The sequence below is a fragment of the Copadichromis virginalis genome, linkage group LG12 (assembly GCF_057382275.1).
Source record: "Copadichromis virginalis isolate Kocher_CV1m ecotype Utaka linkage group LG12, C_Virginalis_male_GT1.1, whole genome shotgun sequence".
Lineage (NCBI taxonomy): Eukaryota > Metazoa > Chordata > Actinopteri > Cichliformes > Cichlidae > Copadichromis > Copadichromis virginalis.
The window spans coordinates 789,778-801,851 of record NC_140629.1 but is presented as its reverse complement, the minus strand read 5'-3'; the positions used below and the strand labels follow the sequence as shown (position 1 = coordinate 801,851).

Below are 12,074 nucleotides of genomic sequence, written 5' to 3'. Positions count from 1 at the left end.
TTCCCTATTTCTTGTAAAAAAAAAAAGGATTTTACTCTTCCGCTTGTTGGGAAATGCGGACATTTTTGGTTGATGCCGATGTACCTCTTTTATGATCCCTGTTCATTTCCGGTGAGTTGACTCACTACGTTAGCATAGCAAGCTAATCGTTAGTTAAGTGTAGTGTAAATTCTATGTGTTTTTTAAGTGCTGTATTATCTTTGATACTCTAAGCCAATCGGAGATGTTTTTTTCTGAAAGCTAGGAAGTAAGTTTTATTTCCTGTAAGGAGATGATAATCAATCAATGATAATCAATGATATAAGTGACCATTTACCAGTCTTTGCATCTTATAATTGCCATTATAAAATTAACAGAAATGAACACAAGATTATTTACAAAAGAATTCGAACAGAGAAGACATTTAACTGTCTTAAAAATTAACTTTTAAAGCAAGAAACTTCTTCATGTTCATGTTTATGAACACGAAGAAGTTAATAAACCTTATGAAGCATTTTTAAGAACACATTAAACACACATTAGTAACACATTACTTGGTAAAAACTGCCAGGTGATTGAAATCAACAGGAAACACAACTATGCAGGAAGACCATGGATGACTAAAGGACTGCAAAATGCCAGGAAAAAAAGAACACCCTATATCTTATATATATATATATATAATAGTTTATTAAAAGGTTAGAACACAATAAAGAAAACACAAAAGGTATATGGAATGTCATAAACAGTACAATCAAAAATGAATCAAGGAACAATGATTACCCTGGGTACTTTATAGAAGGGACAAAAAGCATTAACAAAATGAAAGAGAAAGCAAATGGTTTTAATGAATTCTTCGTAAATATGGGGCCAAAACTGGCAGAGGAAATAAAGGCCGATGGAATAGAAAGGAACACTGGTGAAAATATTGAAAGGAATAGAAGCTCAGTGTTTCTAAGAGCAGTGGAAGAGAATGAAATATATGACATCGTTAGAGGACTTAAGAACAAAACCAGTACAGATTGGAATGACATTGATGTTGTAACAGTAAGAGAGTTGCTGATTATTTATGGTATTGGAAAACCGTTAAAATACGTTTTCAACTTGTCTTTTCAAAAAGGTTTTTTTCCTGAAAAAATGAAAGTTGTTCAAGTTATTCCAATTTACAAAACAGGTAAAAAGCATCACTTTGCAAATTATAGACCAGTGACTATTTATAAAAAGTTTATAAAAATTTATAAAAAGATTTGACAGTTTTGTGGACAAATGTGAATTGCCTACATAATAAGAAGTACACACTTGGAGTTTTTTTAAATTAAAAAAACTGTTCAATACCAGGGCTGCCACGATTAGTCGACTAGTCACGATTACATCGACTATCAAAATCGTCGAAGACTAATTTAATAGTCGACACGTCGTTTGAAGCTTTGTAAGATCCCAAAGGACACAGGAATAAGTAGTAGGATTTAAGAGTGTAATAACGGACTGAAACAGAAGATTCCAAAAATGGCAGCAGCTAGTTAGTTTTAATATTACTCTTATTATTCTTTCTGGGTCACAAAATAAATGTTTAACATATTTCAGGAGAGAATGTAGCTGTGTAAACTTCAAATATGTGCTCAGTTTATCAAGACACCACATATTTTCAAAAGCGCCCCGACATTTTCGGAGACGTCTGTTACCCACTAGCTCGATAGCTAGCTGGGGTTCAAGGCTCGCTAGAGCCGGTGAGAATACCAGACTCCTGGCAAACCATTTTCAAACCCACCGCCGTCTTTCGCTACTCAGGTTAAACATGATATCTAAGTCACTTAGATAACTTAAAAATGTTATTGTTTGGCTTTTTTCAGTATTTTATTTGTTCCTGAGTAAATTGGTTTGGCTGAGATTAAAGTTATAGTTTTTACACAGCTGAATAAACGTCAAGCAGACAGCTGATCATCAGAAGTGTGAGATGCTTGAGAATTTACTCCGGTGCCCTGTTATATTTTAGATAGCAAGGAGCAGACGGCTGAGTTTATTAAACTTCACCGAAACAATCTGCAAATTTAATTAAAATTTAATAAACTATCATCTTGTCTTTATTTTTTAGTTAGCACATACACTTAAAGCTGTAAGCTAATGATAGTTATATTAGAGCAGATGCATGCTGGTGCAGTAAGCTCTGTGTTGCATGATCTGATTAGTGGACTAATCGCAAAAATAATCGGTGACTAGTCGACTATCAAAATAAACGTTTGTGGCAGCCCTATTCGATACTGTCAGTCATGAAATTCTAATAAAAAAAATGGAAAGTATGGGTTTAGGGGAGTGGTTTTGGAGTGATAAAAAGCTATGTAGTGAATATGCAACAATATGTACAAATAAATGAGTAGGAATCTAAATTGATGGATGTTGCTTGTGACATACCTCAAAGATCAGTATTAGGTCCAAAAGAATTCATGGATTCTTTATTGTCATTCGCATCACATGTTTACATGAGGTGGAATGAAAATTACGTGCACGTGGTCCCGGAGCGAAAGAAACAGAGTAACGAAGAAACAGAATAAAAAGAAAACAGAATAACAAGTAATAAGTATTTCAAATAAATTAAGTGCAGCAACCTGAGTATTATAAATGCAAGTATTAAAATAATACAAATAAAATAAATAGAGTGCAACAACCTGAGTACCAGTATGGAGTATAGATATAGAAATGTAGGTATAAATATTTTAGCAGCAAATGGCATGATGTCTAGCATTGATAAAGTGACGATGTCAGTAGTGATTAGGTGCTACAATAACAGTTCTTGTCCATTATTGACTGAGAAGTCTCACAGTTTCTGGAATGAAGCTGTTTCTCTGTCTGGTGGTTTTGCATTTAATGCTCCTGAGCCTCCTGCCTGGGGGGCAGAAGGTTTATTATGTATAAAAATTATATTTGCCAAGTATCGAAGATTCTAAAGTTTGTAATATTTGCAGATGACACAAATATATTTTGTTCAGGTGTGGAATTGCCACAGGTTTTGGAGGTGATCACACAGGGATTAAAGATATTAAAGAAGTGGTTTGATATAAATAAATTATCATTAAATCTAGATAAAAGCAAATTTATGTTATTTGGAAACCATAAGAAAAATATCGAAGTAGAAATATGTGTTGACAATGTATATTTAGAAAGAGTAAATGAAATAAAATTTCTTGGTGTGATCATTGACCACCATCATTGTTAGGGGGAAATTGGAAAGGAGGCATTGCCGTTCTGGGGAAAACAAAGCAAATCTTGGATCAGAAAGCACTTCACATATTATACTGTGCTTCACTACTACCATATATGAGCTATTGTGTAGAGGTCTGGGGAAACACATGCAGAAGTAATACACAAACAATAACTATAATGCAGAAAAGGGCCATTAGAATAATAAATAATGCAGGGTACAGGGAACATACAAATGCACTCTTTATCAAAATGCATGAAATTCCAAGACTTGGTGAAGTTTGAAACAACGCAAATAATATATAAAGCAAGAAATAAAATGCTTCCAAAAGACATCTGTAAATTGTTTATAGAAAGAGAAGGGGGGTATAACTTAAGAGGAAAATGGAATTTAAAAATACAAAGTCCTAGAACGACAAAGTATGTCTATCTCAATAGCGGGAGTTAAATTACGGAACAGTCAGAACAGAACAAATAAAAGAAAGTAACAACATAAACTAGGGCTGGGCGATATGGCCTAAAATTCATATCGCGATATAATTTGAAGCATGTGCAGTAACGATATATATCGCGATATATTCTTTTCTTCTGTATAACGTATTTTCCGCACTATAAGGCACTTAAAATCCTTTAATTTTCTCAAAAATCGAGAGTGTGCCTTATGTATGAATTCTGGTTGTGCTTACGGACCTCGAACCGATTTTGGCGTGCAGAAATCTGTTAAAAAATGTTTTAGTACAACTTTGTTAAGCCGCACTGCTTGATGGATTGTCAGAGCATTACAGCTGCCGTAGTGAGGAGCCTCGCGGAGTAATCTGGGTCCAAAACTCCGTCTGCTTCAGGTCCCAAAGTCAAAGGAACACTGAGAGTTAAAAACGGTCTAAATTCTTTCATCTTTAATAAAATTATCAGCGTTGTTGCTTTATCAGGTGTAACAATTAAGTTTAACATCCATGCGTCCATGAAAACAGAAGTTATTACATTTAACGGAGTTAGAAGTTAACAGGAAGTGTGATTGTGTGTACAGCGTCTCTTTATGTCTGTCTCCACGTTGGTTGAGTGTGGAGTGAGTGCATATGAGAGCATGAGGGTGGGAATGGATGTTTGTGTCTGTGTGTGCCTGTATGTCTGTGTCTATATGTTAGGTTGGGTATCAGACGCCACCTCTCTGGGGACACCTCAGGCCCTCCAAGGTTTGGAGGCCTATCTCCACCCACCACCTCTTCCCCTGCCGGTGGCGGACTCCCTCAGGTGTCGGTGTGTTGGTGGTTCTTTGTGTCTGGGGGTGGGCGTCCGGGTACACACCGGCTCACTCCTTGGCGGCCGCTTGTCGGGGCCTGGGGCTCGCTCGGGCCCCTTTGGAGGTGGGGTGCCCCCGGCCTCTCGGCCTGGGGCTCGGTCACTCAGGCACAGCTGGGGGCCGGCGGAGCTCACGGGCGCGTCACTGCAACTCCCCCTGACTTCTGCTCCGCGGCTGCTGGGCGAGCCCTCATCTGGGACTCTCCTCAGCTCTTACTGGAACAGTGGCGCGGCTGCCCCTCTGTTGGTCTTCCATGGTCTCTTGTGTTCTGGGGGCCTCTGGATGTCTGGAGTTTTGATCTCCTCCATACCCGCTTCACACCCTGGAGGACGGGGCTGTGGCCCCCCCCACACTCCCTAGCAGATCATTACATGGAGAAACCTTTGGAATGCAAGCATGCTGATCCACACAGGTATGCACACATGGGTATTCACAGACGCGGACTAAAGCTTTCTTGGCTGCTGCCTCAAAGCACACTGTGCGCTGTCTATCTTGCGTGCTGCACAATATCGTTTATTATTTAGTAAATATTGATATCTATGACTAGCTAGTTTATTGTGATGGTGCTTTGTTTTCTCTATTATTATGTTGCTCTTTGTTGTTTGCTGTCTCCTCTGTTTGTTTTTTTTGTTTGTTTGTTTTTTTTCTCCATACAGGTGACCCAGGAGTTCTTTTTTCTTTTTTCTCTCTCTCTCTTCCCCCCCCTTCTCACCGTCTCTTCTCCCCTTTGGTTTTCTTTCTTTCTCTCCCCCTCTTTCTCTCATTCATTCCCCCTGTCCTATTTATTTAAAAAAAAAAAAAAAAAAAATGACAAAGGATGAACTGAAGCTCTGCCATCACGTAATGTCGCATACTGCTGTTTCTGATGTCATTTTAAAAAAAAAAAAAAAAAAAAAGAAGTTAACAGGAAGTTAGCTCGCTAGTTTACACCTAAACATGACATACCATGTTCTGACTGAGAGATTTTTGAAACTAATTCAAACGTACAGCTCTGCTACCACTTCCAACATAAATGAAAACAGGAAACTAAACAGCAGTGGCGTTTGTAGGGTTACTGAAGTTGGACTACCTGGTATATAATGTTGTGCTACGTGATTGCTAGCGACACAGCTATTTAAGCATAACATTAGCACAGTGAAGGATGAAGGATGAACGCCAACTTTTTTTTATCACTCATTAAAACTTAATGTGAGGGATTCTGGTGGTCAGGGACAAATGCAATCGCATAGCAGGATGCTATACACGGGCCAAACTTCAGTCAGGAGAACAACTAAGATTATTCATCCACAATACGAGGTTAGTTATTAATATACTGCAACAACATGAGAATAGAACAGCTGCGAGAGAATTCAACATTAATGAATCAATGTTACGGAAGTGGAGGAAGCGCAGTTTTTGGCTTTCCCCATATTTCAAAAGTGCTTCATCTCTTTGCTATGACTGTCGCCCGGCATAATTTGCAGATGATAATGGTTGTAGCCGCTGCGATGCTTTCAACCAAAACAGGCGCAGTTTGATGACATCATCAACATGCGCCATCGCGATAGAGTGATATAGTCAAAATCACTATCGTTGGCCAAAATTATATCGTTTATCGTTTATATCACCCACCCCTAACATAAACCAGTTTAAAATAAAATATAAAAAACAAATCTTAAACAAATATAAGAATGAAGAAAACGGGGTAAACCCAGGACCGTAATTGAAGTGATGTTTTGGTTTGTTTGTTTCATTATTTGTGAATCGAATTTACATATTCTGTCTTTATTTATATGAAAGAAATGATATTGTCATTTTTTTTGTTTGTTTTGCTGTTGTTTCATTTGTTTGTTTGTTTAATTTAAGACTAAAAGAAAATTAAATGAATGAGATGTAAAATTTGAGGGGGTAGGGGCAAATAAGTGTATACTTCTGCCTACTCCTTTTCAAACAAAAGAATTGAATGATATTATGTAATGATGGTGAATGTACATGTTTGAAATAAAAATGAACTGAAGTGAAATAAATATGACCAGTCTTTGAATAAATAGTACTGCGACCACGTTTTGTACTTCTCTCGTGCATCGATGAGGTGCATTCTCACAATTCAGTAAGCGCTGGATTATTGTTACTGCTGTTCACAAAAGAGGAGATGTGAGTTAATTTTGTGTGATAAGTGCCTATGGAAACCGTTTTAAGGTTCTTTAATTCTGTTATTATCGATTGCATTAAGTTGTCATTTACGAAAATGAGAGGTGTATGGTCACTAGTGTTGATTAAGTTGTTTTATAATATTAATGCAAAATGTGTTCACTGCCCTGTGCAGGTTGGTCTTTTTGTTGGAGTGTGAAATTGTGCGAGTGAGACCAGTAAATTCACCTGCAGCGAGCCAGGATTCAGGATCCCAGCTGCGATGGAGGAAGGTTTGCAGCCTACTTAGAAGTGACAGACGCGTTACTTCCTGACAGATAAGCTTATGAGATCTCAAAACAATACACTGCCTGGGTAGTACTACTAACATTAACACTATCCACACACACTTCACACACCTGAACAGAAAAGACTGAAAAGAACTCTGAACTGAGTACACAGGCTGACAAACATGGACTATTGGAATTTTCTCATTGTGAATTGTTGAATGACTATTTATGGTTTTGTTTAAATAAATGTTAACTGTTCTTTTAGCTGTGTGTCACGTGCTCCTTAGTCGATTTCTAGAGAACATAAACCCAAGATCCTAACTTCCTCTACGTTCTGTAGTGGTAAAGTATCATGTGTTACAACTAGGTTTTTAGCGTCACGTTGAGACAGGATATTCCTCATTTCAGAGATATTGCACAAATGGAAGAAAGCAGTCCTACATATTTGTTTAATATGTGCATTGAAGGACATATCCTGGTCAAAAATTACTCCAAAATTACTTTCCTGCAACCAGGAAAGAAATTACTAGCCAGGGAGACGTGGCTAGTCGTTGCTCCATTATTTATTCCAATTCAAGCTCATGCAGTCTTTTGTTACTTTATAGTAGTACAACTGTGTATTTACTTTTTCCAAAAATAGCTCACATTATGATGATGATGATGAAGCTTTATTCGTCACTTGCAGTTGCCTGCAGCAAAATTGGACCCCTTCTGACCATACATACATTACACAAACATCACATTGGGGAGACAGGTCAGAACAGGGAGCTTACAGAAAAACAGTGAAATGTACAACACAATAGGGGAGTGGAGGAGGAAAAAAGAGAACTCTACTCAGACTGAGCTCCTGGTAGGGGATCAGTATGAGAACAGAAAACAAAAATTCCTCAGCACAAAAAGCACATGAATCTTCACACTGTAACACCATGAAAACACATGACAAGCAACAGGGATGGGTAAATGGGGTGAGAGGTTGCCGGTGTAGACAGCAGCATGATTCCATGCTGGCCCGGTCAATCGCCGTCTGCATCGGGTGGGTGCAACCATTGGAGGCGTTTGGAGGGGGGAGAGGGGTGAGTGTACATCTGCGTCAGTGTACGTGTGTGTGTCCTGTTCAACTTGAGAGAGAGTGTCCTTTTACCTGGTTAAGCAAAGTCAACAGTCCTGATCCGACGCAGGTGTCCTTGAAGGATATGATCAGAGAGAATTTCTTGTTCAGGAGCCAAATGAGTGAAGGAGATGATTGTTTGGGTTAATGTGAACAACTGCATGCAATTTCACAGTTGGTCTAATGTCCATCACTGGTCACTTGATCTGTCAATTTCCCATTGCAGAGCCGTGAGCTTCTCTAAGATCTTATCCATATTGCGTTCAATAAACGCAGTGTGAGTACTCAGAGATTGCCCATCGTCAATCACGTCGGCCAGCCTTGTGGGACCGCTTTCTTTGTTTTCGATAAGCCAGGTTCAAGCCAGCTCCGATCAGCCAGAACTCTGTTATCATGGTTCCGAATGGGTAGATCTCGTTCAACGTCCTCTATTGAGAGTGTCGCCAGACACACGACGCAACCGACCATCAAGTATCCGGCAGCAAGGGGCTCTGCAGGACAATCAGGCTCTCCCGAGCCCAGGCTTCTCATCAAAAATAGGGTGTCAATTTCGTTAAGGGACCAGTTGATCAAATTCATAATTCTTTAGGTCTTAGAGAACAAGACTGAGAGACTCTCTGAGGGTTAGAAAGTTACACGAGAATACACAAGGACATGAGAAGCCAAGCAGGAAAGATAAGGGAAGGGAGAGGGAAAAGATGCAACTGCTTCCGTCAAGAGCGAGAAAGGATTTCACATATTCTCAATACGTGTTCCGTTATCAGATAGACAAAGAGAATGAACATATTCCACTGTCATAGACAAAGCCGATTTTCTTATGAAACTCGCTTCAAAATGAATGCTAAAAAGATAATCCATGAATTTCGAAAGATTCCGAAAGAATGGTGTAATCACTACCATCTTGATATGTGCACTGAATTTAAGTAAATACTTTATGGCAGAAAACAAACAACTAAAACAACACACTATAAAGGTGGAGCCGATCAGTAACATTACAGAACGTTGAATTTACTAGACTAAACAATGTTTCTGTGCTTTCAGTTTCTGACCTTAATAACTAATCTATGCAATATATCGGGTGTGACTGCTTTTATTTTCTATTTCTGGTACAATACTAGCCTGCAAGCAGGAAAGAAATGATAAGGCAGGGAGTACATGTAACATTATGAGAAAACAGTGCTAAGCATGCTTCTGACTACTAACAACAGGCCAAACCATGGTCTCACACTGCCACCTACTGGTACAAAAATGGAGCATCAGCTACAAATATCCCAGACTAGTTACCAGGTCTATAGTTAAAACTAGTTAATTTAGAGGATTTTCAAAAGAAAATATCACTTACATTTAAAGTAAAATAGCTGAAATATAAGTTAATTCACATAAGTGTGATTAGACGTTAGTGGCTATCACACACACACACGTTCATACTGTTGCTCTTTGATTAGATAACTCTATGGCTGCTGTCAATATACAGGCGAAGCTTACGGGTTATGCAGCCAACTTTGTAAGTTGGATCATTAAGTCTATGAATCACCCTGTTAAGCACAAAAAGGTGCTTACACAACTGAAAAAATCTGATATGTCTTTTCCACAGGGGACTCACCTTTGTATAGCAGACCGATATAGATTGAAGACTGGTTGGGTTGGCCAAATAGTCCATTCCAACTTTAACTCTAAGACAGAGGGGTGGCCATCCTTATGGGTAAAAACGTCCCATTTCCTGTATCAACCATTTTATCTGATCCTATGGGTCCTTATTATGGGTCCGTATTACTGTGGTTGGCCAACATTATGGACTTTATGGACAACTTTATGAACTGATTTAAGCCAACATTTACGCCCCCAAATGGGATGATGAAACCTTAATTGTCTATTAATTCTCGTGAATTCTGGATATGACAACACACAATCTCATTTTAGCTGGAGGTACAAGCTGTGTGCTCTCTAACCTAGAAAGAAGCTCTAATAAGGATACTCATCCAGGGCATGCTCCGACTATATTCCTGTCCACAAAATGTTCTATTGGATAAATTCATTTGTCACTGATAAATGTCCTCTTCCACTTATTGAAACTTGCAATTATCAATCTATTGTTATTTCAGATCATACCCCCCTATTGATGAGATGGGGGTTGGATGCCTCACAGCCCTCCGCCTCTGGCAGTGGCCCTTTCTACTAAGGAGGCAAGAGTTCTGCATGTCCTGGTGACCCTCCACCTGTTTCACAGGTGGGTGCAGCCTGATCTATCTAGTGAAAGTCTAGACAGACCAGACCAGCTCAACCACACAGACACTTCCTACCCGATTTGAGGACAAAAGCAGAGTATGCAATATGTGGGACAAACAAACACACACACACACAAATGGCAAATGTGAGATCATGGGAATCTAAGCAGCTTGAACCGAAAGTGACTAAAAATTGTCAAGGCTGAGCAGGACTCAAGCGCAGACTACGAATCACAATAAACATTTTTTTTTATTTACATGACACAGAGTGCACTATATACAAGTGGGGAGAAGGGGTCCAGCGAATCCAGAGGTCCATGGAGGGTGGGGGGCTCCACAGGCTCACTGCAACTGCCACACTCACGAACAGGGTCTCAAGGCGGGGCACGGAAAATCTATATACAAGGACAAAATGTTAAATGCCAAGCAAAGCACAAAGAGAAATCAAAATATTTCCAAAGCTAGAATTGCACTAACGAATGTTACACAGTAGTCCAGCGACAAAGGGCTCCAAGCAACTGCCTTCAGAAGTGGCTGGTAAACAGGATGATGAACCTCAGGTGAGAAATTGCTTGCAGGTGTGAGGACAGCAACCGGGAGCCCATGATTAGGTCCACCCAGGCATCGCGTTGTGAGCAGGGAAGCAAGAAAGAAAGTGAGAGAAACAAAAACAAATACATATACATGTAGCGTAACTGGACCATGACAGTAATATTTCAGTTTGATCAACCATCTCAACAAGTTCAGTTACTTTCTTTTCAAGCTGCTTACACTACATTGACTTTTGTTTTTACACAATCTCAGAAGAGGAGAGCCACTGAGGGAACGCCTTCCGCCCTCCGACGCCTCCACCGTGACCTCCACTTCTGAGAGGAATTGCCTACAGATCAAGCATGGAGTGTGCCTGAATGGACATACAGAACTCCAAGGTTCGGCCCAGTGTTGAGGGTTTTCCCAAAGGAGAGGGCCTGGCGGGCGGTGCCTCACAGCCCTCCGCCTCTGGGAGTGGCCCCTTTCTACTACGGAGGCAAGAGGTGGCCAGGAGTCTGTCAGCGAGTTCTGCATGTCCTGGTGACCCTCCACCTGTTTCACAGGTGGGTGCAGCCTGATCTATCTAGTGAAAGTCTAGACAGACCAGACCAGCTCAACCACACAGACACTTCCTACCTGATTTGAGGACAAAAGCAGAGTATGCAATATGTGGGACAAACACACACACACACACACACACACACACACACACACACACACACACACACACACTCACAGATCAGTTGAAAGGGACAGAAGAAATGGCAAAAGTGAGAATATCTCACACACACACAACAGAGGGGGAAGAGATAGAGAAATTGGCAAATGTGAGATCATGCTAAGCAGCTTGAACTGAAAGTGACTGGAAATGTTTACGTTAGATCAGCCACCCATCCATTCTGTGCTGTGTTTCTTTTCCAGTGTCACAGGGCAGCTCGAGCCTATCCCAGCTATCTTAGGGCGAGAAGCAGGGTGCACCCTCGACAGGTCACCAGTCTGTTACAGGGCTAACACATAGACGCAGAAAACCATTCGCACCTATCGCCAATTTACACTCTTCGATTACCTATTGCCACTAACTGCAGGTCGTTGGACTGTGGCAGGAAGCCGGAGTACAAGGAAAGAACCCACGCAAACACAGGAAGAACATGCAAACTCCACACAGAGCGACGGTAGAGCTGAACTCAAGACCTTCTTCCTGTGCGGTAACGGTGCTAACCACTGTGCCGCCCGCGTGTGAGCAACCGTCTCCCAGAAATTTAAACAAGTTCAGTTACTTTCTTTCAAGCTGCTTACACTACATTGACTTTTGTTTTTACACAATCTCAGAAGAGGAG

At 40.2% G+C, this 12,074-nt stretch overlaps 1 long non-coding RNA gene across 1 annotated transcript; it reads right to left on the bottom strand.

The window, feature by feature from the left end:
• Positions 1–10,437: 10,437 nt before the first annotated feature.
• Positions 10,438–11,326, bottom strand: LOC146696186 (uncharacterized). The gene is made up of 2 exons (XR_014923181.1): positions 10,684–11,326; positions 10,438–10,601 (listed from the first exon to the last, which is right to left on the bottom strand). It is a non-coding gene; the product is annotated as an uncharacterized LOC146696186 (long non-coding RNA).
• Between the last annotated feature and the right edge of the window lie 748 nt (positions 11,327–12,074).